This window comes from Lontra canadensis, unplaced genomic scaffold (assembly GCF_010015895.1).
Source record: "Lontra canadensis isolate GAN:19392208 unplaced genomic scaffold, GSC_riverotter_1.0 scaffold2, whole genome shotgun sequence".
In the NCBI taxonomy this organism is placed as follows: Eukaryota; Metazoa; Chordata; class Mammalia; order Carnivora; family Mustelidae; genus Lontra; species Lontra canadensis.
Genome location: NW_022630996.1, coordinates 27,077,470 through 27,103,836, shown reverse-complemented (window position 1 = coordinate 27,103,836; position 26,367 = coordinate 27,077,470). Strand labels below are relative to the sequence as shown.

The window sequence follows — 26,367 nt, the reverse complement described above, 5'->3', positions numbered from 1 at the left end:
TAGTTATACTGAAAATATCTTCTTGATTTATTAATTTTTAACTACAGAAGATGTGGTGGTCTCTTTTTAATAATAGACTACTATAGCCAATTATCGTTAGACACTTCCTGTACTTGTAATTACTTTTGAACATGTTTTACTAGATTATAACCTGTGGAGGGCAGAGTCTGTGGCTGCATTAGCAGAACTGAACACCTTGCTATAAGCGTTATTATTTACTTGTTAATGTTAATACTCACTGAAAACATATACACGCACTCCTGTGCATGGCCAATCCCATATAGTCATTTTGATCTCTCAAGAATGGCTTTCTTCTGGGGCACCTGGGAGGTTCAATGGGTTAAAGCCTCTGCCTTCTGCTCCAGTCATGATCCCAGAGTCCTGGGATAGAGCCCTGCATCAGGCTCTCTGCTCAGCAGGGAGCCTGCTTCCCGCGCCCCGCACCCCCCCCCCCCCCCCCCCCCCCCCCCCCCCCCCCCGCACCTCTCTCTGCCTGCCTCTCTGCCTACTTGTGATCTCTGTCTGTCAAATAAATAAATAAAATCTTAAAAAAAAAAAAAAAAGAATGTCTTTCTTTTTCCGAAATCATTTTTGCAATATAAAGGTATTGAGGAGAAAGACAGTGGCTTTAGAGTCAATCAACAATCAGGTCAAACGATTTTAGAAAAGAGAAGCATACTGAATATGCTAAAGAGAAGCTATGTGGCAATCAAATGACTGAGAGCTGTCAAATGGGACCTTCAGTGCTTTGGAAAGTTTTGTCAGAAAGACTAACTCATGATTTTTAAACAATTTCTTTGGTCTCCAATCTTTCATCTTGTAGGAAGATGATCTTTATCATACTGAGCATATCGTCCCCCTTTTGAATATTATGTATTAGTTCTTCGCAACTTAGATTCTTTTTTTTTTTTTAAAGATTTATTTATTTGAGAGAGAGAGAGAGGGGTGTGTGAGAGAGAGAGAGAGAAAGAGAGAGAGAGGCAGGGAGGGGCAGAAGGAGAGTGTGAGAGAAAATTTAGCAGACCGTGAGCTCAGCACAGAGCCTGATGCGGGGTTGGATCCCACCACCCTGAGATCATGGCCTTAAGATCATGACCTGAGACAAAACCAGGAGTCAGACGCTTAACCAACTGTGCCACCCTGGTGACCCTCCACAGCTTAGATTCTAAAGAAGCAGTATAGTAATTATAAGTGAAGGTAGAGTTACACAAAACAGTTGAAATCACAGCTCTATCACTAGCTGTCATAGGCAAGTTTTTTTGTTTTTGTTTTTCTTTAAATAAGTCTCAGTTTCTCTTTGTCTTTACCTCACTTAAATGGCTATAATGAGAAGTTAATCAAATAAGCCATGGATATGGGCATAGCACAACCAATACTCACAATGTATTAGTATTTGTATCAGTAAAGAGTTTTCAGAGAAAAAGGCCAATAGGAGTGAAGGCGGGAGAGAAGGAGGAAGGAGGAAGGGTGGGAGGGGAGGAAAGGAAGAAAGGAAGAAAGAGAGGAAAATAGATTTTAAACAATTGTTTCAAGTCTGAAATTTGCAGGGCAGACCAGCATGCTGGATTATAGGGCAGAAATATAGGCAGCATTGTTATGTTATAATCTTGAGGAAGAATTCCAGCATTGTTTTCTCTAAGAAACCTGTTTTGGTCTTAAGGCCTTCAACAGATTGGATAAGACCCACCCACATTATGAAAGATAATCACATCCACACACCTTCATAGCAGCATATAGACTAGAGTCTGACCAAACACCTGGGAATTTTAACCTAGCCAAATGACACATAAAATTAACCAAGATGGTATTATTTTACTAAGGAACAAAACTGACTTCCTTATAATTGCTTGAAAATGTGTGCTTTCTCCTGCCTCTGTCTCCTTTACAGACCACCTTCTGCTTTATCTACCCCTACTTCTCTGCATGGCAAACTTATACTAATCTTCCAGGTCTCAGGTAATTTCTTTTGCTCAACTTTCATTATTATTCCACGCAGAATCTAGTGCATCTCCTGTGTTCAAATAGTGCTTTGTATAATCCTCTTGAAAGCAAACCATATAAAATTGGATTGTCCCTTTCTGTTTTTATATTCTTGGCACACATTTAGTTAGTATAGAGTAAAAATTTGAAGATTCAAATGAATTTTTCAATTATAGAAAGAAAAGAGGGAAGGAAGCAAAGGAAGAACAAGGAAGAGTAGAAGGAAAGCAGGAAAGGATTATTAATTTCTTTCTACAACCTGTTCTTGGACATCTTTAGTTGCCTACAATCTTTTTATCCTTCCCATTTGACTCAGAGGATGAAACATGATAAAGTATTTACCTACAAGCTTCTTAAACTTGAGAACAATGTGATATATGCCATATATATATATATATGTATATGTTGTGCATATATATATATATATATATGCACAACATAAGTACTCCCCAAAAAACTATCACAGAGCTGAAGATTTTGTGGTGGGATCTGAGATTGAGATCAAAACTGACCGAGCCTTTAATTTTTTTAAAATATTTTTTGTTACTACCTTTCATGAAAAATTAGGTAACTCTAAAATATTTTATTAGACATCCCATCATGTGTTACATGTCTTTATCATGTTTAATGTGAAAATCAAGCCTGAGCCACCATATCTATCTTTTTGTCAATGCCTTCATGCTGATAATACCTGGATATCCTACAAGTAAGAGGTCATGAAAACCATTTTCTGGGATGATGTTATTATGTCTCACATGAAAAGACATCACTTATAGGTAGATAATTCATGTCGCTGCCTTCTGAATGGCTGAGTCATCTCAGCTGGTTTATCTCCTGGTCACCTGCTCTGCAATCACTTTCAAACGCGATTTGCTATTGGACCCTACTTAGTTGACTGTTGACACCAGGGAAGTCAAAAAACTCCTGTATTGTTTCTACTTACAAAAGAGGCGGCACATTATGCAAAACGTGGCCTCTGGCAGTGAGAAAGCTCAGAACACCCTTCATTCCGCATCTGCAGACAAAGGACGGACCAAACACTTTTGGGCTCTATATACTGCAGTATCATCCGAGATGCACGCTCAGTCTTAGAGAAGAGAGATAAATGAGCCTAATGACTAGTCAATGAACAAGGAGAACTTTTTGTTGTTGCTTTACTTTAGATTTAGAATTAAGCTTTAGCTTCCAGCATTAATTTCATCTCAGTGACCCTATTTCTAAAAACGAAATAGTGCTCTCCCTTTGAGTCTTTGTTATTATCTCTGAATTCTGTTGAGGTGAGTTAACGGAATTATGATACAGGGCTGTTATTACAGGAGGTAAATTCTGAGCAGTCACTGAAGACCTTGGAGAACACAGGACACTGAGGAGTGGGGGTGGAGAGAGGGAATGGGAGAGGGAGATTGTTTACCTCTCTGGGCCCTTGAAACTAGCATTTTTCACATATTACATTTATTTTCATTTTTCAGTCATCGGCACTTGACATTGTTTTTCTGAAATGAAGATGTTGTTTAAATTAATGATTCTGTTAACTGTGGATGGTGTTGTCCTCCTTTAAATGTAATTTTTTCAATTGTTTTAGATATGGGTTTTTAGGGTCATTATGAGTTGCAGGTTTTTTTGTTTTGTTTTTTTGGTTGGCTGGTTTGGTTTGATTTCATTTTGGGTTTTTCTTTCTCTTGGCTTAGTTCTGATCACAGGACAGTTCTTCATCCTTCTGCTTCCCTAAGCCCATAATTTGCATAAAACCATAATTCAGATACTCTGAATTTTAGCTTCTTTCATGAGCTCAGGGCCCTAGGCATCCCCTTGCTTCAGGCAGTTGAGCTGGAACAGAGGAACTGAGCCCCTACCCCCACTACCAGCTTCTGGCTCAGGAGCCCAAAAGTCATTTATATTCAGCCACATTTTCCAATTTTTCTAGTCCAAGGAAATGTTTGGTTTGTTTTTGAACCAGGCTTTGTGTTAGGGTGTTTTCTTTTTATATTTTATCTTTCACTTTTAAATGATAAGAGTGGAGGAATGCTTCAAAACAGCTACTGACAGAGCCATTGTGACCAGATGTCCCCAGGGTCCTTACATTATCAAGAATTCTTTGATATTGAGCCATAGACTGAAAATAGGTTAACTATCCTCTGATGATTCAATGGTTCTCAAATTTTCATATGCCTAAGGGTCACTCAGGTCTTTGTTACAAAGCAGATTCCCAGACTCCATCTCTAGAGATTCTAACTCAATATGGTTGGGTGGGAGGAGGGGAGTGGAGCCTACACATCTACAGTTTTAATCCACCTAAGTGATTTGGGGTCTGTTCCAACAGTGGATAATTGATGGATTCTCAGAAACCAAGAGCTCGAGTATATTACAATTCCAGCATGAAGAGGACTGGTTACAGTGGCAGAGAACTCTATTCTTCTGCATTGGACAGCTATCTGTGTGACTCTCCAAGAATCAGGACATCCTGTGAAGAAAGGGAAGAAAGAGAGAACACTAATGACTATAGCTCCAATGTGAGCAACAGAGAGGAGCGTAGCCAGCACGTTCAGTCAAATTCTGTGTCGCGTGGTTGACAGAAGGGAATCTCAGATCAGAGATGCAACACAAAGGAAAAAATTTTATAGAAGTTTAATGTAGTGTCTCCTATTCAATATCTTAATATAACTGTAGTAAGAACGTTTGTCTTATATGCTAGAAATGCCCATGAGTGTGGAAAAAACAGAGAGGGATTACACTACTCAACGATATTCTATGAAATAATCTTTTATGGGGATTAAAATTGGATGGATTAAGGTGTTATATTTATGCTGAAGAGAACTTGACTAATAGGTGGCTTAATGACAGTGATATGAAACAATGAAGATAACAGGAAGCTGATGAATTCTTCACTATACTGATGTGAAAGTTCCTCACCACCAAGAAAATGGCAAAGCCTTTTTATCTATTTGCATGTCACTCTATACTGTAAATTATAAAATGAGTGAGTGACTAGTCTCAGGATCTTCTGGCTCGCAGTAGCTCAATGGTTCCAGGCCCATCTTGTGAAGCATTAGTACAAAAGAACAGACCTAACTTTGGGAAATGACAATTAGATCATTCTACATGTTTATGTTTGTGTGTGTGTGTGTGTCCCTCTGCCAAAAGATGTGTCAGAGAGTTCTAAAATTGAACGAGTTATGATAATTCCTTAACAAAACAGACCTTAGTTGCTATAAATGTTCTCTATGCCTTCTGCTCTCCAAATCGTTTTGTATATAAATGGAAGAAAAGGCCCCAAACTTACTTGGTTTTTCTATTTTCTACTACAATCAAATGGGTTGGGGGGACATGGCTGGACGTTTAATTATGGAAAACTTAGACCAGTTCTTCCATAGCTTTAGCTCGAGTGTCTCCTGAGGCACAGGCACACTGCAGATGAACATATCTGTGATCCTGCCATAGAAGTTTAATTCTGACAAAAGGCTGGCTGACAGGTGTTTATAAAACTTGGCTATAGTCTTCTGGTCCTCCCAGCTAAAAGAGAAGCTGAAGATATCTATCTGCAAAAGGAAGATCTGACTGAAAAAAAAAAAAAAAAGTATGTGTGTGGGGGTTATTTAGTGCATCTCCATAGGAAAATTTCAATTCACAGAAATAATAGATTTTGAATACTGCTCTCCAGGAATACACAGTCAAAAAAGTGATATGAGAGATTTCAGACTTTTAGTATAGTCATCAGAGTCCTTAAGACTGGCAAATTTATCTGAGGTATCAAGAAATGTCTGCCATCCTTTATGAGCAAAATACCGCACACACTCCAAAATTTCTTTTCTCTTTTCCTTTTCCTTTTTTTTTTTTTACCAGCAATATACTTCTGATAACTGTCATTTATTTTTTATAAATGTAGCAATGTATATAGAAATTTCTGCTGACTCACCAAGGAAGTGAAAAGTAAAATGAGGAAACAGAGCATGTCTTTTGACAGACTGACTTGAAAAGTATTGTGTCCACATATAAACATGCCAGATTAAAACCCTGACCTTCATGGATGTGGTCTGAGTGACTTCATGTGGAGGCAACATAGTTAGTTCAGTGGCTCATATATGGGATTTACAGACAGATCTTGGATCAGCTGGGTTTAGGCTCTATCTTTGTACTGAAAGTATGACCTTGAACTTAATAGGATCCTCTCTTATCTGAATAAAGGAATTATGCAAGATGACTAGCACAGGGCCTGCCCTCTAGCTCCCCTGGAAGTGTGTGCTAGGTGGAAAAGGGAGGAGGAGTGGTAGTGGTATAAAGGGGGAAGGGTGAAAAGAGAGAAACAACTGAATTCAGACTGTTATGCAAAGTGCCCCGTTCAAAATACAAGTGATCGGTTGTCTGAAAGCAGGTAGTGGCAGACCAGGACATTCACTGCTTGTATTTGCAAGAAGAGTTGCTGCCCAGCTGCCAGGAATGTTGTCTTTACACAGCCTCCCCCTGTCAAGGCCAAGCTTCACCTTTCCTGGGATGGTCCATATCCAACCACACTGATGAAGGCAGAAGTATAAAGTCCAGGTTTGCCAGCTTATTGGGACATATATTCTAGCAGTTGACCAAAGCTTCTTGGGCTTTTATTATAGTTCAATTTGGCCCATCATCCAACCCTACTTCCCTCTATTCCCTTCCATAGGTATTGACCTCTAATAAACACCCTCTACTCAAAACAAGTCTCAATCTCAAAGTCTGGAGAACCCACCCTGTGACACAGAGTACAAACTCTGACAACAGCTGTAGAGCATTAAAGTCCTAGGAAGCAAGCATACTAGACGTTGTCTTTTATATCTCCACATTCCATGCTGCTTTGGAGCAGAAAGTTTTTGAGATTCATAAAACAAAATGGTTTTACAAAACCTCTGTGAATGCTTATCTGACTACTCATTGTGCAGAATTCTTACAAAGTAATGTCTACATATCCAAGATATACAAATGGTGGCTAAAACTACAAACAAAAGGATGGTTAGGAGACAGAGATAAATGGTTGCTATTGTTGTGGCAATCATTTTGAGAAATCTTTCCCAGTAGCAGTGATAGATTTGCATGGGTTCATTACATTCTCTCTCTCTCTCTCTTTTTTTTTTTTTTTTTGGTCTTTAACATTGCATTTTTCTTCTTCTTCTTCTTTTTTTTTTTTTTTTTTTGTCTTCTGCTTCCAAGTATAGACATTTGCTAGGTGGCATGCTGGGTTGGGGCTATAATCCCTGACCAAGGAATTTAGTGACAATTGATGACCTATTTTGGGATTATTCTTCAGGGTGAGCTAATCATAACTGATGGCACAGCTGTGTCAAAAATATCTCCACTGAGACCTTTTATCTGGAGCTTCCCTGCCAGGTCTGTGGCAGAATATAGTAAATGTTGTTATTATTATATAAATTATGGAGAAGCTAATAAAACATTCATCTACCAGCCAATAGTGTGAACCAGAAGGACTTGGACCTCTTCTACTTGCTTAGTACAGCAGAATTAATTGAAGTCAGAAGGTAATATGGGTCAAAGAGTACCAAGGTATCAAGGTTGGGTTGTCAAGGTGGGTTTGGCAAGATATCATTTTCTTACAGAGAAGATAAAATAAAAAGACATAATTTCAACAACGTAAGAACTAAATCAGGTCACCAAAGTAAATTCAAGATTGAGAATCCAGAGATATAAATAAAGAGGCATAGGAGAAACCACAGAAAGGTCATGTTAGTAGCACAATAATAATGATGTTTAATGAGCATTTGGTATGTGTTGTCCACTGGGCTAAGCAGTGTACCTAGATGAGGCAACTGTTATTATTACCTTTATTTCACTAGGCTTGGAGAGGTTAAGTAACTCATTCAAGTAATGAGGGGTGGAAGCAGGATTTGGTTAGAACATATTTAGAACCCATGATATTAAGCATTATGCATCATTGCCTTTACATGGAATGACCCAAGAAATAGATTTGTAGGACAGAAGGGAAGTATCTTACAGGACTTCTCATTTTAGCGTATGTGCTGCTGAAACAAGCACAGGACTTCTAACAGTTGATTCTACTTGGTAGTGTTTTTGTTAGGCCTTTAATGCTGAGTTCACTTGCTTAGAAAGATTATTGATCTAAATTGATCAACCTGAATAACATTTTAGTCTGCATGTACAGCAAAGTATCACTTTTAGAAAAAGATCATCGTTGATAAGTTTTCATTACACAAAATTGCTATTTGCTTGATCCCACTCTGTCAGTCGAGGGCATTTCTATAATAATACAGGACAATTGTATATAATATATATAATATTATATATAAGATATACTATATAATATAGAACCTCATAAGCTTCATGAAGATAATAAAAATATTCATTATAAATGATCTAGCCAAGTATACCAAGAGATAGGCATACACCATCCATTATACAATTACCATAAGCATATAAAACAAATTATTTAGAGTGGGATCTATTATGAGTTTTTAATACCGAAGTGGATAAAACTCTCCATCAAATATAGTTAAGAGAATTTCTCTAAAATAAATCTATTCTAGATCTCCTCCTCCCTAGCCCCATCGTTGGATCAACTGTGTTCTGCTCATCTTCTCCCTTATAACCTCTAATGTTTTTTGCTTGAATATCTAACTCTAGCTCTGTTCCTTCACCATGGAAGGAAGTAGTTGTACAGTCCCAAACGAAATGGTCCATCCATAAGCCAGCCAAGCACTCACTCAACACACAAGGATAATCTTACATCAGGTTCAAGTGATATATTCCAACTACACTGAGTCTTTCTGTGCATGCACGTGAATGTGCATGTGTGTTTCTGAGATGTGTTCACTATTCGACTTCACTCATCCCCTCAACTTTTGTTTGGACTCTGGGGTCCCCCTGGTGACCACCTCTTACAGTGGTAGACAAACCTGTCCTTATCCCGTCTCTTTTTCCCTGACCTCCATGGTCTCTCAGTTTGTTTAAACCTATTGTCTTGGGCCCTGCCCTCCCACATAACATACATCTTTTCTTCTCCTCGCTCACCTCTGAGAGCTATTGATGTTCTACTGCTTCTTAGCCATGGAAGTTCCAGTTCCTAGCTGGCAGTTTTCTGAGTGGATCACCTAAGACCCAAGCAGGTAACGTGGCTCCCACACACTACTAATGGGAAAAGAGCCTCTGTCGTTTTATGTTCAGAGATGATAGGCAGAGGCAGTTTCCTGTGTCTCTGCCTGAGCTGTGACTATGATGTAGGTGTCTTAATTATTAACCTGAGTCACTAGAAATAGAATCTTCACTAACCAGAAACTTTTCATAATACTTGCTCAAAAACAAATGAACATTCTTTATGAATATAAACTCAGGTAGATGACTGTTTAATCATTTTATGTTCATGTGGGTATGTGCGTAGGGAGAGGGTGAGGTCCGTACTTGCCCAGAAATTGCAAACTCTCTGTACAAATTACCTTTAAAAACAAATTTCAAAAGCGAAATGATATTTTTAGAACCACATATTCATAGAAGTCTTTTAATTAGGAAAAAACATATTTTAGTCATTCTCTCAGAGTTCATTCATCTGCAAATGGGAAGAAAAAGGAAAAGCTGAACTGTGAGATCATTGATATTCTTTCCAGGGCTAAGATCCTGTGATAATAAAATACCTTGTGAGTGTTGCTTAAACAGTAACAAAAAAATCCAGAGAGCCTAATGTATTTGGCTTATTCATTTTTTTCAATCATTTTCTATTCTGAAACTGTTGAAATGAATTACTATGTAATAGCTTTTTGTATTATGTAATAGCTGACTTTATTAGAAACTACCTTCTGGTTTCTGGTGAACATTTGCCCATATTGTGAAGTCATCATACAATCTGGCACAGTGGACACCTTATATGTAGAAGAAATTTAGGACTACAGGCATATTGCAGGTCATAACTAATATATTTTGGCAAAGAAATGTTTAAATGTTTATTCTTCTTTTATTAAAAATCATATATTTACAGTAGGCCAGCAAGGTGCTGAGACTATATTTGTTTTGTAATGAAAAGTCATCACACTGCCATATTTTTCCCAAACTAGAGCTCTACATTAGAAGGCTGTATTCAGAAGGACACAAATTAAGTATCTTAGTGCATGATTTCTCATGCAAATGTACATCTAAAAGGATATTTTTTCCTATCAAGACAATGCTGTCTTGTTAGAAAAGAAAAATGTCCTAACAACATCCATTGAAAATTGGGTCTTTGTGCTATCAAAAAGCTAATGATAGCATGATGAAAACCCAGCTATAATGGTACCAAAAAGTTCATAATTATGCTGATATAAACATAATAATGTTTATATGTCTAGAGAAAGTGTACCGTTTTATTACTTACTAGCATTAGTGACAGAACACTTAGAGATATGTTTTAAAAGAGGTATATGTGGTTTTAGCTGCATGACTCCCATTAAGGTCAATGAGAATTACATGGTTAAAGCATGGTACACCATTTTGAAAAATTATCCCAGAGGGCTCTAATATGGCTTTTTATGACTTACTCATGCAAATCCTTTTATTTTCCAATAGCTCTTTGGTGTGGCAGAGTAGGTTATAGGTATTATTTCTTTTTAAAAAATAAAAGCCGTCCCTTTAAGAATCTAAGACAGTTGACTTAGGGCAGGGTTTCCCCCCACCCCATTCCTAAGTAGGAGTGAAGAAGTTTTTAAAATATTTAAATGACAAAATAAAGTTCTTTCAATGGGTGAGAGTTGCTAAGGTATTTTAGAAATGGAAATAATATCTGTTAATTTTACTTAATTCTGTGTATTCTTTCTGAGCTTCTACCGGATACCATAACACACTGCTTGGTCTCTGAGTTTGATTGTGAGTAAAACAAAGTTCCTGTTCTTTAAGTAGCTTATATTTAGTGGGGGGAGAGGGGGAGGGAGATATAATAAATGAATTAAAAAGAAAAATAGATATTGTTTGAATATTCCATTTGTCACAAAATCATCAATTTCCTACTGAAAAGAGATGTAATAACTACTTAATAAAATATACTGTTTCATAGCCAATTCTTCTTATAATATTTATCCCCAAATATTCTTCTTTTATAGGAGAAGTGCCAAAGCTCAGAGAAGTTACAGTACTTGATCAGAGGCAGAGGTAGAGGGAGAGACAGAGCCAGGGCTTATATTCCCCTAATATCACCTAGTACAAGGCCAGTGTTTTAGAAATAATTTTGAAACAATATATAATATAAAAGTACAAGTAAAAATGTATAAAATAAGATGCTATGAATGATAGGACTAAGAACAAGAGTGAGGTAAATATTAATAAAATTCAAACAGGGGGCACCTGGGTGGCTCAGTGGGTTAAGGCCTCTGCCTTTGGCTCAGGTCATGATCCCAGGGTCCTGGGATCAAGCCCCACATCGGGCTCTCTGCTCAGCAGGGAGTCTGCTTCCTCCTCTCTCTCTGCCTGCTTCTCTGCCTACTTATGATCTCTATCTGTCAAATGAATAAATAAAAAAAAATCTTAAAAAAAATAAAAAAATAAAATTCAAACAGGATTCCATGAAAGAGAAGATGAGGAATTAAACTATGATAATGAAATAAAAGAAACACATGACATGTTGAAGAATGAAGGATTCAATTTAAGTAAAAGATTTGATTCATAATTCTTCTTTCTCCTGTTCTCTGGTCCAGAAATTATTTGGGGTGGTGGAACTTTCCATATCACTGCTGTGTTTGTTTACCTGCATTGGATATTAACATTTTAAGAGGGCTTTAGAAAGGAGTCCCTGATTGAGATTGCTTTACACTACGAAAAAATGGGAAGGATCAGCGCTGGTGACAAAAAAACGGGAGTCCAAAGTGACAGGGAGGTGATGTTCACACAAATTTGATGAATCTAAGTAGGTGGATGGAGGTGAACATTTATTAAGAAGAAAAGCAGAGAGATTTTTGTAATGAATAGGAACTACGGTTATACAATTAACAATCATTGTCTCTGGTTGCTGACTGTATCAAATCATGGGCCCAGGATTAATAAAACCCCTTTTTGTTTTTATTTTTTATTATCCTTCACAATTGAGTGCAAATTTTTGTAGATCTAAAAAGCTGTACACTACACATCTATCACTTTTTTTTCTTTTTTGAGAGCATCGCTCATTTTTAAATGATTGATAAAAATTGTTAAATAAGGCAAATACTGTACATGCTGCAGTGTAATGAGGCCTATCAGGCAGAGGGAATACTGCTCCTCATGATATTAAAATTAAATGTAGCATTTTTAAAATCTTTGACATAAATAAAGAAGTTATTTCTCTGGACCACTGCTTTTTCCATAAACTCAATGTTCTGTATAAGTCATTGTCATAGGATATATTTTATTTTGAGGCAACCCAGTCATTTTCCCCCCATAAATAAGTATCAAATAAAGTATCATTTATCTAAAAATTATGTCTTGTAAGGTCTATAATACGCCAAAGATACTAGTTAGGGGAAGTTGACTGTGCTTATTTTTACCCATCTTTTAAGATGACTCTTACTTTCCTTCAGATATATAAATGATGCCTTCAGTTTAAAGGTTAGTTGAGATGGTACAGATTTACATCTATTCTTAGCAACAACTAAAATGTTATTGTTTGGAACTCAAGATTCTGGCTAGGATTATCTAAAATATTTCTTTGGAAACATATGGGAAATATAAATAAGATTTCAGAGTCAAGAAGCCAATGAATAATGATAACATAGGGGAAAACACTGTTCTTGGTAGTAATCATATGCAATATTTTAAGGGAGCATTCTCTTATGGATGATGATTTGACATTATGTCTCACACTTCATTTTGAAAACAAAAAGCTTTGCAGGCAAATAAACACTATTAATGAAACAGGTAAGACTACACGGCAGTGTTTTTTGAATCTTTTCTTTGTTTTCTCTTGAGTCTATCATATCCACAAAGCAAGGAAGATAAAAATGTTTTAATTACATAGGTAAGACTGAACCATACAATCTTGGTGAGCTGGTCTAAGGAAATGCTTTCATTTATTTTTTTTTTTTTTGAAGATTTTTTTATTTATTTATTTGACAGACAGAGATCACAGGTAGGCAGAGAGGCAGGCAAAGAGAGAGGAAGGGAAACAGGTTCCCCGCTGAGCAGAGAGCCCGATGTGGGGCTTGATCCCCGGACCCTGGGATCATGACCGGAGCCCTGGGATCATGACCGGAGCCAAAGGCAGAGGCTTAACCCACTGAGCCACCCAGGCGCCCCTAAGGAAATGCTTTTAATAAGTGATGAGGGCAGAAATCAAACTCAATTCATCTAGTTCCCAGCCTAGTGTTTTTTCAATTGCACTCCTGCTAAGGACCTGTGTAAGAAGAGTATTTTATCATGCTATAAGTTGAGAACCACCAAATATTAAAGATAATACTTTAAAGAGATCACTTAAAAATTATCATCACTATCATCAGTTCCTGAATGTATCCAGTAAATAGAGAACTTGCCGAATCACAACTAAGAAAAACTCCAGTTGCAGATAATTTTGCTTACCTGCCTTCACAAAACAATTAAAATTATACTTGTTCAGTTTTTTTTGTCTACAAAAATGTTACAAATTTACTATTATTTCAGAGCAATTCAAAAGTATGAAAAGAAATATAAAAATCAATAATCTCATCTCTGTGAATTATTTCTTAATATATATTGGATAGATATTGTAGTTCTTTTCCTTTTTTCCATGTATCCACATATATACATAGTTTTAATATTAGGAAATTTATACCGCCTGTATTTTAAAAATTATAGGTAAAATAGAGCCAATTTAGAAACTTTAATATGGTCAATTTTATCAATCTTTTATTTTATCCTCCCCTTTTCTTTAGAAACTCCATTCACAAACTGAACAAAAAAAATTTAAACATCCCTTCCATCATCACCCAACTCTTACCTGACATCATCCTTTCTAAACTGCAACCAGCTGAATCATCTCACTATTCTTTGCCCCAGTTTTTTCAATTTCAGACTATTTTTATACTACCGGAATGCTCATGGTTAAGTGAAGAGCAGGTGTTCTCAAAGGGGAGGAGGACTTTGTCCCACAGGTACATTTATCAGTGTCTGGAGACAGTCTTGGTTGTCACAATTCAGGGGAAGGGGGTATGTGCTCCTGGCATTTGGTGGATGAAGGCCAGGGATGTTGCTAAATATCCTATAATACGCAAGATAGCTGCCTACAGCCAAGAACTGTTCCTCCTGGAATAAAAATAGTGCCAAGGTTGAGAAACCCTGGTTTAGATTAAAGATGTACCAAATAACTCCTAGTTTAGGTACTGTTTTTCTAAGAACAGAAGGAGATAATAGGTTAATAGGTGAGAAAAGGCCCATGTAGAGAATTAGTTTCTAGTTTTAATGGTACAGGAACCAGCTAGTGAGACCCATTTAACAAGTACATATGGACCACAGGGGTGACTGTGATAATGATGCATTGTCTAGTGTCCTCTTATGAAGCCTACTTGACATGGATTTTATTTTACTCCTTTTTTGTGTTACACAATTTTTTTAAACCTAAGCAGGATTGACTTTGAAATAAAACCCAACATGTTTTCCAGTTGATCTTGATTTAAAGGAAACCTTTGGTAGAGTGCCTCAGGGCATGCTGGATATGGCTATTTATCTTTATCCTAGTAGTTTATATATTTTAAGAAAATGATGAATGGAAGCTTTAAAAAAACTCATTATGGTAATTGATTATTATAGAGAAACCTTGGGAACTTTACAAAAGAGAGCTGTATTCTCTTGGTATCTTAGCTTTAAACCAGACGTGTAATTAGAAGAATCCATAAACATTTGTCACAGTAAGAAAAGCCTGATCGCTAAGTTTAGAAGGAAACTCTAGAGTCACTTTATTGTCCTGAACTGAGATGACACACAGTAGTGATTGTCACATATAACAGGAGATTAATATGTCCTGTGAAATAAAAGACCACCCACGTGGAACCAGTGTAAAAAGTAGTGATAGCAAAGCTTGGTTCATTTCTTTAGAAATGTTGAATTGTGGTGCTTTTCTTAGAATGTCTCAGCATTTGTGAATTGAGAACAGTTTTAGTTAAAATGCCTTTTATAGAATTACTTTTAATTTTTATCTTGTTCTTCACTTTCTCTAAAATTTTAAAGGAACAACAAAAATATGGACTGAGAGTACCATGTAAATATACCCATGTCCACATACTTTGCTCTTCATGCACACACACACATAATCACTTACCCATTAAGAAAATGTGAATCCCTGTGCCAACTGACTGTATAGAGAGCACGAATGATTTTTTTTCTTAAAAATATGGTACAACAGTGATCCTCTAAAGGATTAAGATATGACTATGGAAAAGGGCAAACTATTTCAGCATTAGGGGAAAAAAGTGAAGTTTGCAATGGTTATGATAACGACACATGATAATACAGTATTGTGCAATTTTTACTCTTTAAAACATACACTCTGTAAGGTGGGTTGAAGATCACTGCTTCCACTTCCAAGCCATCTTGAACTAATGTGACTCCTCCTAATGTGGGCAACTAAGGCCCCACTTAATCCTAACCTCAGCCATTGGAGGAAAATTCTTTCAAAACCTCATTAGGGCTTCCCAGTCATAAGACTCAAAGCCTCAGGACCTGTCCTCACTACATAGTGTTATAACTCCACCAGGTAAGAGGCATATGGAACCCTGCAAATCTTATCTCTGACCATCTGTGTAGAACTCTATTCAATGTGCATTTACTCCCGGATCTAAGAAGCACTTCAAATTTCAGCACTTAGAACATTAGGCCTCCTAGCAAACTGAACACTTGGTTAGATTTGGTGTAGAGAATTCTGGAATCCAAATAATGGCCCAAGTTCAAAGGTGAGCAAATATAAAAGACTCATACTTTGCCCTCTAAGACCTATGGCAAAAAGCATGGATTGGCAGATCTATCTTCAAAAGATGCCAAGAGAACTCAAGAACATGTCCTTTTGAGTGCTGAGCAATTAACCCGGGGATTGACATCATCAGGAGGCGTATACAATTCAGCTTCTTCAATCCACTAGTTTCGAGGAAAATCATCATAACCATGGTCCTTAAATCTTATCCTCTTGAGCTATTTCTCCAGATGTAAAACTCACTGGCTAGCTATCATATCATGGACTGATAAACCTCTCCTACAGCTGCTTAGTGCCCTAATTTTCTTCCTTTCACTACTGACCTCCTTCCAATAACTACTGCCACTGACCTTTCTGAAGTCATCAGTTCATTAAAAACAAATGCCCCTATCTCCCATACCTCCTCCTTTCATCCATCCAGGTCTTCTTTTTCTAACTTGAAAACTGGCTCTAAATCAAGACAGTATTTTCTCTGAAGCCTTACTAAGCACAGCCTGATTATTACCCCAAAAACTACATTTTATGGGTTTTGAAGGTGGTAAGGGCTATTTCCTACATTGATGATACTCACCTAGCCTGTTGCTACTATTGAACTCCCCCAAACCTTCACAGGTTTGTGAATCTTGGTTGCTATATGTAATTTACATTTTCCATTGTTGAATTTTTTTGGTTTGTTTGTTTGTTTTGAAGAACAATTTCTGTGAGGCATTTCAGAGTGGTCAGACATTTGGGATTAGAGCACGTTACAACTTTCAATCCTTTGTACAACTAATGTTTAGTAAGTGCCTAGTATATGTGAGATGCTGGGCTAGGTTGAGCATGTAGTGGAAACAAAACAGAAAAAATTCCCTGAACTCATCATGTAGCTTATATTCTGATGCACTTGCTGGGAAGGGACTGACATCTGGGCCGCCTTCCTCCTGCCTCATTCATGGAGACTTGGAAATGTGCAGGTCCATAAAGAGTTCTGCTTATGTTGTACACAGTGCTGAAGGGCAATTAAAGGAAAGTTCTATGATTTTGGAAGCTTTTGTTAGCACTATGTGACATAGCTCTGCCACAGGGTGATGGTGTTGCTTTGATCTCTGACTCCTGTCAAGTTTTCTGCCAGAGATTTTAGGATTCGAGAATGGGCCAAGATTATACCCAAAGTTGAGAACCACTGTGCTAGCTTTCTCTCTCTTTAAACTTCTTTATCATGACATTTTTAGGAAAATCTCCTCTTTTTTTTAAGGTTCATGTCATAAATCTGTATCTCAATTTGGATGAGTCATCCTAAGAGGCAAGAGAAAGTATTGCTTGAAAATACAGACTCTGAAGTCAAACAGCTGTGTGGCCTTTAGCCAGGGGTCACTCCAGGGTTGTAGCGAAGGTTAAATGAATTAATACATGTCCAAGTGCTGATAGAAAGTACTAGCCAATAGAAAGTACTCAGTGAAAGGCAAAAAAAAAAAAAAAAAAAAAAAAAGTCTTGATTTTAATTCACTTTCCTCTTTCAGTCTTTTAGTAAAACTCACTGGCTGCCTTCAAACTGTGATCCTTGTCTGGGTACCTCTTTCACTGACACCACCCCACTATCACTGGTATGTTCCTAAGAAATACTATGTCCTTACAATCCATACAACATGCACAGCAATATTTTTTAAGTATAAATTAAGTTGCATCACTCTCTTCTTCAAAACTCTACAGTGGTTTCCAGTTATACTCAAAATAAAACTCTAACTCCTTATCATGGTTTTCCTTCTTCCAGAATTTTATCCTTCTACTTCTTCAAGCAAAGATCTATTAGTGGTACACCTTACCCTGCAAATACTCTCTTTGTATTGGGTATTCTGTAGTTTCACTATGATGTGTATTTCTTTTCATTTATCTTCCTTGGGATTTATGTCTCTCAAATCTGAGGAATCACATTTTCAACTGGGGAAAACATTTCTCTCATTATTTCTGTATAGGTTTATTGTCAGTATCTCTTTTCCATTCTATTTCCTCATTCAGGAAGTACATTTATGCATAGAGTGGACTTCTTGTTTTGCATTCATGTCTTTTAACTTCTCCTTGACATTTTCTATCTCTTTTGCTCTCCATGCTGCATTCTAAGTAATTTGCTCAAAAATAGTTTTCAGTTTACTCTTTTCACTGTGTTCAATTTATTGTTAAGGTATATGTTGAATTTTTCAATTCCTATGATGATATTTATTCCTCCTAGAAATTCTAGTTGGTTATTTAAAATATCTGTTCTTTACCAACAGTATCTTAGTCTTAGAATTTTGAAATTTTTTAAATATTTTTAAGATTTTATTTATTTTAAACTCAGTTTTTGTAGCACCTTCCCAATAGTTCTATCAAGTTCTTGGGAATCTAATTCTGCCATGGGATATGCCTGCTATTTTATCCTTAGATATTCTGTAATTTCAGATTGTAAGTATATATTCAATTGGAGTATCCATAATATAAAGCCAGATTCCTCCAAAAAGTATTTTGGTGGTTTCTGCTAGGTGCCACAGGGTTCAGTAGGGCCCTCATGCACTTTTAATATAAAATTTATATAAAGGAGTTTGGACACCATACAGGTAATATAAAATTTCACCCCAAAGCCATGAGGGGTACTGTTCCAAGTTTACATATTCTCATAGCAATTTATCATCCCAGTCTGAGCCCAGGTTGAAAGAGAGAATTCCTATCGTCTCCCTGTGCTAATGATTTTTCCCTCTAATTTTCCATTTTCTAAAGGATTGTAGAGCTTTAAATTTTGGATCTCAGTGCAAAGGGCCTTTGTCATAATACTCACTTTTGCAGGCCCAGGGTCCTATTGTCTGTCCTTTTTTTGGACATTAAACTCAAGCCTCTGGGCTCTCATGTATAGGATATACTCCAAAGACGGGCACAATGTCAGCTCTAAGTTGCTGCTCCCTCTCATTTTTGATTTTGGAGATTTTTCTTTCTTTCCTTCCCAGTCACAATTTTTTTTTTTTTTAAGTTTGTAATAGGCTATCCAGCATTTATAGCTTTTCATAATGGAGGTTTTTGCATGGTACACAGAGCATTTCCAAAGTTTGAATTCACTTGTTTATAGATATTTTTCCTTCCATTTTCCACATTTTCCACATCTTTCACTCACTGTAAGTTACCATTTCATTTGCTTTACATACCTTGTCTGATCTCAGAAGAAGTTGAGTTTGTGTCTACCATAATACATTCTTGGTCTTCACCTTTCTACATATTAAAGAAATCTTTATCTGGCTTTCCTTCACTTTTTTCCCTTTCTCGGTCGTATTATTTATAAAAATGTAAGTAAAAGATTATTTGTACCATACTCAAATGAGGTGAATGCTTTCAATTTCACTTCTTGTGTTCGTGAGTTTTCTCTCATTAAGTGAATTATTAACCTATTCTTTGTAATTTCAGTACAGTGTATGAACTGGAGTATTTTTTAGCTATTCTTATTTGTCTTAGAGCATGAAGTCAAGAGTTACTAAGTTTGGAATCTGAACTATTTCCCATGTTATAGCTCATAAATCTTTATTCTATAGGACTCTTCGGTTCTTTTCTTTTTTTTTTTTAAAGATTTTATTTATTTATTTATTTGACAGACAGAGATCACAAGTAGGCAGAGAGGCAGGCAGAGAGAGAGGAGGAAGCAGGCTCCCTGCTGAGCAGAGAGCCCAATGCGGGGCTTGATCCCAGGACCCTGGGATCATGACCTGAGCCGAAGGCAGAGGCTTTAACCCACTGAGCCACCCAGGCGCCCTCTTCGGTTCTTTAGATTGAAGTTTCTTGAGGACAAGAATATAATTTTTATTAGAGCAATTAATGAGATCATTACAACATACCAGCACTCAAAAAGAATTTACATTTAAAGTAGCCTTATTGTATAGAAATATTATGGAGAAAGAGAAATCAAATCCTCATCTTACTGAGCTGTGGGCTTATGGCAGGCTCCAGATAGTCAGGCCATCTCTACCCTGACAGTTATTGGCTCTATCTGCTGCCATCTCTCACTTCATCTTCCCTGTACTCATTACATTGTATTATGTTATTTTTTTGAGTCTACATACTTGGGAGATTTTTTTTTTTTTTTTTGCCTTCGCTCAGAAGCTAAAAACTATAGTTGAGAACTATGAATTAAAAATTATGTACTGAAAATTATATATTGAAAACTGTGCTTGAATATGGATTCAGCCCTTACTCTAATAATGAGATATATCTGCAATACATTCATTCACATGCAAATTTCGTCTACTCACAAGTGCATGCTTTCATTTGCTTCTGACAATCAGAAGTTGTAGGGTGAAGTGGGTAGCAGAGGAATTCTCCCATTTCCCTGAATGGGAAAACTGATCCTCGTAGGGCTCGGGTAAGCATGGGAAATCTCCCAGCATTCTTAAATGGCAGAGCTAATTAATACTTACACCCAGATGTCTGACTCTAGTTTCAGGGGTCCTCTCATTTTTTATTTTTTTAATGCTGTCTCCTTATGTGGAAGCCATAGAGATGAATGCGCTATGAGCAAGACAAAACAATGTTGACTCCTTTTGTTAAAAGGGTTTGATTATCTCATTGTGAGACACTGGCTGTCCTGATTAAGATTTAAATAACAATATATGTCAAATAATACAGGACAGTATCTTAAATCTGCAATACAGACAATGAGTGCTTGTTTATGCCAATAAGTAAAAATGGAATAATCAGAAAATGTCTCATAGAAGTGGGATTAAGACCGGGCATTGAAGAAAAATTAAGTTTTGAGTACACAAGTAGGATGGAGGGTAGCATAATGGAAAGGAGGATAAGAAAGGCAAAGGTAGAAAATATGAAGGGACAGGAATAGTTAGGGAAAATGAACCTGTGCGATTGCAGTAAAAGGTGTGCCGGCAAGTAATAGCTAATTGCATGCCCTCGGTTCTGCCCCTGGTTTGCCCACACAATTCTGTGCTCTAAATGCTATTACCTGGATGGTCATCATGCTCACTGGACAGCTTATCCTGCACAGTCAAACTAATAACTGAACCCAGGAAATCTGAAATAACAGGAATAAATTCAGAACTACCATCACATACAAAAAAAGCTCCTTGTTTGGTTAAAGAAAGGACAGGAAAGGTTACATTTTCATACTATATATTATCTGTGGGATTGTTGATTTCTTTATGCACTGAGAAAACCAGTGGCATTTGATACTCACTAAGAATAGGGGCCTTTCACAATTTCAAATCGGCAGACCAGATTATAATTCTAGACAGCTCTCAGGGACCCTGTGCACAATTAGCAGGTGATCACTGCCATTTTCGGGGCACCAAAGTCATAAGAAATACACTCTTGCAAATACATCTGGAGTCATAATTAAACCCCTGTTGCCACAATAGGCTGTGCCTATTTCACATTACGTACATGTGATTAATACGAAGAAATGGAAAATGTCAACATAAGAGTCAAAACTCACACTTACGGCTTTTTGCTATTCTGAGATGACATCTGAAAACGAGCAGGTTGGTGGGAGAATTTTCCATTAACATTGCTGATCAGCATGTGCTATCAATTCTGTATTGACTTCAACTATTAGCAGTTGCTTTGAATTTTCCATTAGCTTGAATGACTGGCATTGGCTATGAAATTGTAATGCTTTCTATGACCAGTATTTGCTACAAACTTTCCTCCTAATTCTCTGGTCACTCTTTGCTATGATTTTGTTTCGGGTTTTATTTGCTATTATTTCACCTTTATTTTTAATGGTTAGCTAAAGATCTAAATTCTTGCCAAAGGACAGTATTCCGCATTTGCTGTGAAGTCTCTACTTTTTTGTTGTTTAACCCAAATGAATTAGAACCTATAAAACAAAGGAATTCTAAATGCATGATGTATGTGTCATGGAAGACATTAAAAAACCCACAAGGTTAGAATCTTATAGCATTTTTGATGACCAAAATTTCAGCTCCTGACTAATGTTAAATGCTCCTCTATTAGACTTCAGCTATCAAGCAGTGATTTATGATCAACAAGTTGTAAGAAAGACTGTTCTAAGTTATTTTACTGTTTATTCTCCAGGGCAAAAGATAGACTAGGGGCGTGATGATAAAGAGGAATGATCTTTTCTCAGACTGGTCAGGCTTTTATACTTCTACACAATAATGAACTAAATGCCCCAAATGATTTCCTCAATGGGTAACTTTCATAGATTTTTCTTTTTTTGAGCAAAAGAATAGCCATAAAAAAATTCCATTTCCCTGTATTCTAGTACAAGAGAGCATTCTAAACATAAGAGTACTATTTTAAAAGAACTCTTAGGACAAATAACTCAAGGGTGTAATCACCGTTCTTGACACCCATCAACCCAGCCTCAAATAGTCTTCTCTGTTACTTCTCTATTTCTGCTTGGTCCATAGCATGCCTATCCCAGCTACCTTGCAGACTCCTCTCTAGAAAGACCAGCTCTGCTGAACTGGCTGTGCTTTCTTCTCTAGGCTGCAGCAACTATTTTTTTTTCCTTTGATAATGGCATATATCTGATAATTGCAGAGAGTATCACATGGCTCATTTTTCTGGGAGTTACAGTAAGGAGAGTTTTTTGTTTTGTGGTCCCTGACAGGTATTCATAGCATATAACTCTGATAACCAATAGTCAGTTAGTTTAATGGTGCATGTCTCTGGGTGAAATAATCTTTTTCTTCTGCCCCGTTTGACCCTTAAGGTGTAGGGTGTGAGAACTGAGTGGCTTGGAGATTTGTCATTAAATGTATTGTGAATCTGGGTTACAATATCATAAACTGCTGAGGTCTGAACTGGGGTCAGGTGAAGCTCAGGATTAGGGTTAATTCTGATTTTGTGATTACCTTCAATAATAAACATTATTTGCAAAATATTGCAATACATAGAGTATTTCAGTTATATTATTTTGATTTACAAAGAGATTTGCTTCCTTTAAAAGTTAAGCTGTCTTATTCTGATGCCTTTTAACAACCTTGGTTTTTTTTTGTTTATTGTTTTCATTTTGAATCCCATCAACTTTTCTTTTCCTAATTGGGAATTTCAGTTTTAAAGTCTATATTGAGCTTAGAATCACCTTGCAAATGCCATTTCCCTAAGTTGCAGCTAAATTTAAGAGATTTGTATAAAATCATAAGTCCATGTTGTATGTGGTTCTATCACTTAAGAATGCATTCCATTATAAAAACATTCCAAGTGAAACTTTGGAAACTTTGAACTTGATCTTGCAATCTGTCTTACTCTACTTTTTAATAGTATGCTTCCCAATCAGTCATCTTCCTCATAAACCAGCTCTTTCTGAGACAATCCAGAAAGACACTCACAATCATGATATAATGGCACTTTTGTCAGGGAACTTGGGCTCCCACCTCTTTAATGCACATTTCATAAGCATTTGGGGGGCACTAAGTTGTTAGTTTTATGTTTTCTGCTTTAAAAGAACCAGAAGGTGAAGAAGATTACCTTTGGCAGTTCTGCTTCATGCCATCACTTTGTTGTCATTCTTGGAATGTCTCAGAAGGTTTTATTAGGTAAAGGCCTCTATAAATTCCAGGTGTTGGCCATATGTTCATCATGTGTCCACAAACAGAAAACCGGTTTTATTTTCAAATCTGACTTCCTTGTGTAAGTACAGCAAATCCTGCAGACTTGTTAGTACATAACTGTGAAAATCTTTACATAGTGTGAACTCTCTTTGTGAGCTGAGTTTCAAGCCAAAGGAAAAGAGAACAACTATTAACATTTTCTCGTTGTGGTACTGTGTTAGAGAAAAGTTTTTCTGAAATTTAGGAGGGAATGTTCTTTATCCCCTTAGTTCATCTGAGGGCAATGAAGTTGGAGAAGGGGGGTGGAATTCCTGTGCCATTAGCGTTATCATCATCTAAGAGTGGTTTTTGGTTCGCCTTTGGCAACTATCAAAAACTAATTCAGTTCCAGCAGCTGTGATTTTATAGTTCCATCATACTTGGTAATTGGTCAACAACTTAAAGTATGTGATGCCAAATCCAGTGACCAAGGCCAGTTAGATAGTCAACTAACCCCGGATGTCCTGATCGAGTCCCAACTATGGCTTCCATTCACCTTCCTCTTAGGACATTTGGGGAAAAGGAGACAGAAAAGAGGCCAAAAGAGAGAGGGGGAGGGACTGTCCAAAAGGTGACACATGCACTGAAACACCTTGTGAAACACGAGCCACAAAACTCCTCTAATAGTGCTGAGCTATGGTTTATAGCTTCTGGGCATTTCTGCTCAGGTTTTGTACTCAAAGAAATAAACTCCAAATAGTTTAATAATCTTTAAGTTAGTGCCAAGTTGCTTACAGAGCAGAAGCACAAAATTATTTTATTTTTGTATTCATCAGTGTCAATTTAACTAGAATTATTTAGGTAATCGATTAAAATTGTAGACGGGAACACTGGCACGGTAGAGATGAATGAACAGATAACTGATAACCAAAACATCCCATTACATTGGATAGTTTTTTTTTTTTCCCCTCAACTCTGGAAATGGCTTGTTCGGGGTAAAGCTTTTAGTTTTCATTATGAAGCAATAAAATCTATCAGTATGTCAAATATATCTTAGACTTCAAATATGTTATATTTTGGTAATAACAAGTTATACACTTATATCGGAGGCACCAGGTTTTATTTAAGCTGTAAACAGCTGTCCTTCAAAGTGAAATTATGAACTAAATTCTGACATCTCTGTTATTAATGGTTCTTGATGCATATATTAGTTTATTATGGTCCTTTACCTATTAACATATGTACAGTAAAATCTTGAGCATATGAACTAATGGAAGAAATTTGTGAATAATGGGACAAATTATTCAAAGTGAAGGATTGGGTGCCTGGCTGGTTCAGTTGGTTAAGGGTTTGACTCTTGGTTTCAGCTCAGGTCATGATCTCAGGGTTGTGAGATTGAGCCCCACCCTTAGCTCCATACTCAGTGCAGAGTCTGCTTGAGATTCTCTCTCTCCTCTCCCTCTGCCCCTCCCCACTGATCAAGCACATGTGCGTACCCTCACACTCTTCTCTCTCTCTCAAAGTAAAAATAAAAGTGAAGGATAATTGTTAAATGACTCATATTTGACTTAGGTATCATAAAACACACCAGTAAACACAGAATTTATCTCTTTGATCTGGAAAATCTATAGTACTACTGATGAAATAGCAAGACTATTCTGTGATCATATAGATGCTTTTACCATGTTTGCCCCTCATACTTGTCCTTGTGTCCCCATCTAGATACAGGAAGAAAAAGCATCACCCCTCAAGTTAACACAATATGAAACTCTTATGTCCCATTAAAAGCTCATTCATATCTTTTCTTAAGCTGTTTGTTTTACTGTTCTTCTCCTTTAATATCTAACTAATTAGAGCCATATAATGTGAGGTTTATGTCAACTGAATAATTCATTAAAAAGAATGGGTGATATGGGCGATCCTTATAGATAAACATGCATTAACTTTTTAAAAGTGAATTTTTATAGTACTGCTATATGATTTTCCTTTCATTTCATATTTTCTAGTGATGAATCCTATAGTTTTATTTCTAAATAAATAATATTTCTAAGGCAGGTCAAAGAATTCAAGGCAAATTCCATTTACCTTTGTTGATAAACTTAGGTTAGATGTTTTTAAAGTTCACCACTCCTAGTCAACTACATGTATTTTGAACACTGTAATTGACTTGGATCTCCTTGTGAGATTAGAACATTAAACTCAAAGCAGTTCATAATAAATTGAAGTCCCTGAGACTTTCTTTCCTACTCCAGGCAATGTTCTGTTCTTTCTTCGCCTTCTCTAGAACATGCAGCCGAGAGCCTGGAGGTTGCATTTACAATCTCAGGTGTGCAATGTATACCTGTCTTGTTTCTATATTCGCTTAAGCCTACTGAAGGCAAATGACAAGGATCATGCCTCTTTATATACATAAATGCACTCAGCACAGTGGATAAGTACATTGATTAATCGGTTTTAAAAGAAAAAAAACTCACTTCACCATTCATTTGTTTTTTTCTAGAATATCTAATTCTCTTTTGCAAAAAATGCTGTTTTGTTAAAATGATAACTTATTTCATAACTCATTCTCTCCCCTTTCCTGCTTCTATAGCTGTTTTTAAAAATACAGCCTTCTGTCTCCACTATGACTTTGGTCCAGTCTTAAATTTGTTCTAATTAAGGCAGATTTCCTTCAATTCACTTTCAATAATCACAACTCCAGTCCTGTTAATGACATGCACTCTAAGTAACTCAAGCTGAACAGAATCCACTGTCATAAGGAAGGAAGTGATTTCTACTGGTATTCCTTGCACCCAGAGCTAGAACTGACATTTCGTTATGCGTGGTGACATGGCCCTTTTCTGGAGGAGAAGTAAAAAGTTATTTCCTACAAATAGGCAACAGGCACCTGACCTGTTGGATCAGGTTACATCAGGTTATGTTGTGTTACATGATGTGACATGCCCTGAAGTGACCTGAGGCAATGTCATTCTGTGTTACCCCGGTGGAGTGGCGCTGCTCTTCATTAAACAGCCATGGGAAGGC

At 36.8% G+C, this 26,367-nt stretch overlaps 1 long non-coding RNA gene across 1 annotated transcript in view; it reads left to right on the top strand.

Moving 5' to 3' along the window:
- LOC116872384 overlaps positions 1 to 26,367 on the top strand; it is a 51,319-nt gene that overhangs the window by 3,869 nt on the left and 21,083 nt on the right. The window contains exon 3 of the long non-coding RNA XR_004383631.1: positions 1,889 to 1,956. This is a non-coding gene — a long non-coding RNA (uncharacterized LOC116872384). The remainder of the gene's footprint in view (positions 1 to 1,888; positions 1,957 to 26,367) is intronic.